Source organism: Sinohyriopsis cumingii, chromosome 15 (assembly GCF_028554795.1).
Source record: "Sinohyriopsis cumingii isolate HCF-2022 chromosome 15, ASM2855479v2, whole genome shotgun sequence".
NCBI classification, from domain to species: Eukaryota; Metazoa; Mollusca; class Bivalvia; order Unionida; family Unionidae; genus Sinohyriopsis; species Sinohyriopsis cumingii.
Window position 1 is genome coordinate 105,805,054 of NC_142975.1, and position 6,000 is coordinate 105,811,053.

Sequence of the window (6,000 nt, forward strand, 5' to 3'; positions counted from 1 at the left end):
AATATACTCTTTCGCTTTTTGCCAAAAAAAGTTAGTCTGTTGTATAAATGTTTGTGTATGTTGACAAGTCAAACTTAAAACCCTTTACTATTACCCTTCCCCTTTCACCCTAAAAGCTCTTTTGACCTCATAAACACTTTTGACCCTTTTAAGGCTATAAACATTTAACATATAATTTTCCATATCAACCTTCTGAGGTCAGCTCGAACACTGTTACCAAGTTCCCACCCAAAAGAGGTCAGCCACTTGTAACAGTTCCCATTGGACCCATGTACCATGAGGTCACCCATTTTTATTTCCCATTAAAGCTATAGTGATGTTCCCATATTAATTTCCCATTTTAGGCTATTAACCTTTTGCGATTTCAACATTGAGATTCCCATCAAGGCCACAGTGACAGAAATAACTACAAATAGGTTACCAGTGGCTGACGGAAATAACTAATATGCATGTTATCAATAAGTTTTGTACATTACTGACATAAAAAAGTGTATAATAATAAAAATATATTGTCCAAGAAAAATACATTGCCAAGATATATTTTAATTATCATCTGGTGTATGTTTATTTTGTAAGAAGAAAAAATGTAGTACTTTACTGACCCAGGATTTAAAACACACACACACACACAAACATTTGGTTGCAGGTATGAGCATGCTAGTCTAAGATTTTTTAAAAATTAATAACATTTTGTGGATACTACCATGATAATTGTTTTTTTTCAGGCACTACTATCCTGACCCGGGGCTTTCACCAGAATATTTCTGCAAGCTGAAGAGCCTGCTCTGCAGCTGTATAGAATGACCAAATTGACAAGTCTAATTTATCATCAGACAGACCTGTTAAGGGTAAAAACACTCTCCAAAAATGAAATAGTCTTTATTGCCAAAATATTATTCCAATGCAAACAAATATGCATGGGGGGAAAATAAATTAAAATATTTGAGGAAACAAGAAAGAAATCAATTACTATAATAATAATAACAATAACATTGTTGTTTTTTCCTTAGAGTTCGAAGATGATCATGCCATCACTGACCGGTCTGGTTTGTGTATAAATAATAATAATAATAATAATAATAATAAACAAAACATCAATAAAATATCTGTACAAATTTTTTTATCTCTGTTTTCAAAACAGATATAATCAATAATGAATATAATAAGTATATGCACTCTTTCAAAGATTTTTTTATATCTGGGATATTATAAAGCAATTATTATTATTAATATTATTATTATTATTATTATTATTATTATATTCATTAATATTATTATTATTATTTTTATTATTATTATTGAAAAGTATGCACAAGATACCACATGGGAAATTATCATAATTATATATCTGAGGAACAAAATACACAAATAGTAAACATGGGTAAAATAACAAATATATTTTCAATAAACTTAATTCCTTTGTTTTGGCAATCACAGGCTGTTTCTTATGATTTTCCATACGAATTATTTCGCTTGCTACAGTAAATAACAGGAGCATTATGGAGGCTGTCATATTTCTTGTTGGGATGCTGACCTAACATTTTTATGCAACATATTCTGATCATTTTATACAATTTTGCAGATTCATTATACTCTTCTAGACCTGTTATATTCAAGCATTAAGTAACTTCTAGCAACATTTATTTTTCAGATGTTTCCTTATGGTTTTATGTAACTTAGTTCTGACTGCTCCGGTGACCTAAGTGGTTACAGCGTCCGCCTTGGATGCATGGGTTCTCGGGTTCAAACCCCGCTTAGTCATACCAAAGACACAAAAATGGTATTGGCTGCTGCCTTGCTTGGCGCTCAGCATTAAGAGGTTAGTGTATTCTTAGGACTTGTCTGCCTGGTATCAGGATAATGTAACTAGATGGGACATGATGCCACACTGTAAGACATCATATAAACTGCCACACTGCAGACATCATTGTGATATGATTCAAACTGTTAAAGCTACGTTAAAAATCCAAAACACACACACACACACTAACTTCGTACTAATATAAGTGACCCTATTTCGTGGACCATGTCCATGCTAAAACATCATAGTTACAGTATAGTCTAACGCTGTATTATTGCGGGCTCTATATTATCGCGGCAAATGGGATTTCCCGATTAATTTTGGACTCGCGCCATCTAGCAGTTGTTTACATATGTAAAGCTGTAGCCAGTAAGGACGCAAATATCGTACAGCACAATATCCTCTAAAATGTCTACATTTTTTTATAAGTTAAAATTACAATGAAAAAGAATGAACATCACTTTTTGTAAAGTGCATTAATTTACGTGTATCATCATATAGAAAACTCCAGTCGAACTTGATATACCAGAATCGGCTTTGATTATGAAATATATTCAGTGTATTGTCTGATGTTTGATGAGTATAGGTCATATAATGATTGTGTCATACATGTCCTAACAAGGTTAAGGTTGCAATTTCATTGGATGGTAGCCAATATGGACCAAAATTTGCAAAATGTTACTTATGATCATACTTCTCGTATATATATATATATATATATATATATATAAGATTATAATAACAGTTAAACATTATTGAAATCAGTAATATTTCAATAATAATATTACTAATAGTTGTTATATATTCACAATTCATTGCCCACATTGCATTTAATAATTGCTTTTAATTTGTAATTTTGTTAGTCATGGAATAACAGTTGAATTACATATGTGTGTTTGATTTTATTATTGGATCCTTCCGTTTATGTTGGAAATATTATGCCAGTACAAGCGGGGACATTTCTTTTCACAGGTAAGTGATATTTTATTTTTATTATAATACCTGCGTGCTACCATACGTAAATTAGGCAAATACCGCGATAATATAGAGTTGTTCCCCCATGGTACGTTAATCTGGGTCAGCCACCATATGCTGTTGTATTTACGTTTACCAGCTTCGATTGACAAATATTTTTTATAGGAATAGAAAAAGGGAAAGTCATTGAAAATTTATAAATAATAAGTAAGAGCAATAGGAAAACAGTTTTAATAAGTACCGATAAGAACATTAAGTACCGCGTTAATACAGCGTTCCAGGCTATGTATACACCCTGTTTGTTTGTACTCCACCCCACCGCCCCTTTTGAAACAAAAGGGATTTTAAAGAATACACAAAACTTTGTCATTTTATTAATCGAGTTATAATTTCTAACCTGATTGTCACCATAGGGGCTCGTATCGTTGCTTAAACTTGACCCGTCATACATGTACTATATAAGAGTTACGATACGAGTCCCTGTGATTGCCGTAAGTTTTCGGCAACTATGTAACTGTAACTAAAAATAAAGTCGGGAGAAAAAATGCCGGAGAACTAATTATTCAATTTTTTTTAAAAAATTAACGTGGATCGTAGGGCACAACATTTTTTTAAATTTAAAAATCACACTTTCTTCTTCACATCGTTTCATTTTCAAATTCGCCTTATGTTTAGATAGTACATTGTACATTGGAAGCATAGCAGAGATTGGAAGGAACGAATAGTTGTCAACATATTCACGTTTATCTTAGAGTTACCGTCCGTCACTATAGGGAGTGCATCCTGAATACATTTATTTATTTATTTATTAGGTTTCAGATACGTGTTATGTTATTGGGACCAATCTCAAATAAGAGTGAGAAAAAGAAAAACTTAAATGCATACTTACCGATCTATGTCAGTCGAATCTAACTATATACAAGATTTGTCAAAAGCGAAACAATTCGGAATGTATACACATATTGATAATCCAAAAGGTGAGATCTAGATCTTAAAATGGTACAATAATGACGGGGTATAACGATATGGTGTGTAGTAGTAGTAGTATGGACTAAGGTTGTTACAACTCTAAGTCAAATAATAAATCAACAGGCAATTTATTCCATAAAATGCAAAATGAAAATTCAAAAGACTCTTAATGTATTATGATTTAAATCCCAAATAATCGTAAATGTCCTATCATAGTATCCAAGAATATAGAATGTTCCGAATGAATTCCAAGGATGCTGAATATCAGTAGTCTTGCATATTCTAATGTACATGTAGTCTTGAATATCCTGATATGTCAGACGATGTAATCCAAAATGTTTTTAAATGTCTTCACAATTATCCAAAAGTAGTGCTTGAGTCCAAAAGTCAATGAGCCTTTTGAAAATCCAATGAATTTAAATAAATAATTCCTCTGAAATTACATCTGAACACACCTGCAATCTAAATATAGATTCTCAGAGACTGAAAATAAAACAGATGAATAATTATGTTTACCAACTGACTATATACAATGTATATACATGTTTTCACTTGACTTGCGAAGCAGTAGAATTTCTGAGAAACAAAATTTCCTATGTAATTGTAAAAAGTTGGCTTCTAGAACCTTCTAAGCTTGTAAAAAAGGCTAGATTTTCCAGTAAAGAACCTGCTTTGTAACTTTCAGACCTAACACAACTCATGTACACAACAACTCCATTATGGACAAAAGTAAGTACACAATACAGATTAAATATGCATAACAAGGTCAAACAGCATATAAGCACAATAACATTTATTTAATAAAATATTTAAACCAAAGCAATATATGATTAAACAAAGATGGTAAGTATATTAAATTATCTAAATTGTAAATAAAATAAAATATAAAATCCATGAAAGAAATAGTAAAAGTTTTGTATATTAATCATACCGTCTCAAAAAGATTTTCTCTAGTCGTACTTCATCATAACATTCCTTAACTGAGTTCTGTCTCAATGTGACACGAAATACTCAATGAGACATGAACAAATACTCAGTGTGACATAATAATAATAATGATAATTAGGACTTTGTATAGCACCTAATCTTTAGAAGATCTAAGTGCTTTACAACATTAGACAACACCTATAAGATAAAAAACATATAATGATATGATTACAAAAACAAACACCATGAAATTAGAAAATAATTTTAAAAAACATGCTGAGAATATTTAAGGTAGGAAACATTAATAGGTCTTTAAGGTTGTTCTTGCAGTCGAAAATACATGAAATAATCAATGTGACATGAAATACATACAATCAAAATCTTTTAAGGTTTTTGTTGATGACATCTTAAATAATAAATTTTATTTATGTTCAAAAGTAATTAGTAAAGATATGCTGTTATTATTGGGATTAATGCTATTTTTTCAGAATATGATAGGCCATACATGGTAGTCTGTTTAACTGGTGGACAACGAACCTGGGAAAACATGGGAAGTTACCCAAATTTACCAAGCCTCAGACTCAAACTCATGTAGACAGAGGTGAGGTGCCAGTGATTCATTACAGTGACTGCTTTAGACCAATTGGCCACCTAGGTCCCCATACCTGTCATGATGTTATGATGCTAAAAATCAATTTTTTTCAAAGACTCATCAAAATATTGTCATCTTCAAATGTTTCTAAAATCCAGCAATCAGAAATGTAATTACAAAAAGTAATGATGCAGAAGGTTAACTCAGAAGAATGGATGAAATGACACATAAATATTGTAGCTAATGTCAATCAATAGCGAAAGCCAAATTCATGTGTAAGCTCATAAATATTGAGTAGCATATCAACAATTTGGTTTAAATCAAATCTTAGTAAAATTATGTTGCGCAAGGGGTTGCAATCAGGGGCCATAACTCTTGTAATTGAGCCCACTAATGGATGAAATTCAAATGCTTTCAGTATAGAGAAGCAAAGCAAATGTGGTTGAAATCCAGCAAATCTAAGTAAATGGAATAATCCAAAGTCAGCAAAGCGATAAAATTAATTGTGGTTGTGGGGCATACATTTTCTCAATGATGTTAAAATTAGAACACTAGAAATGTAACTCCTGAAGGTTACATTAATATCAAACCATGGGCATAATTTGGTTGAAATGTAACAAACTTTTATACATTTAGGCAAAAAAGTTACAGGAGGGGCATTCAATATGCACAAGACAAGTAAATAATTCATGAAATGCTGAAATTCAAACAATTTTATGTCCTATCAATGTAAAGA

At 31.4% G+C, this 6,000-nt stretch overlaps 1 protein-coding gene across 1 annotated transcript in view; it reads right to left on the reverse strand.

Moving 5' to 3' along the window:
* The window catches only part of LOC149782423 (cell adhesion molecule CEACAM5-like), a 118,891-nt gene extending 115,202 nt beyond the window's left edge, over positions 1–3,689 (reverse strand). Inside the window, exon 1 of the mRNA XM_089933820.1 lies at positions 3,666–3,689. The gene's annotated coding sequence lies outside the window, so the exon portion shown is untranslated. The remainder of the gene's footprint in view (positions 1–3,665) is intronic.
* Between the last annotated feature and the right edge of the window lie 2,311 nt (positions 3,690–6,000).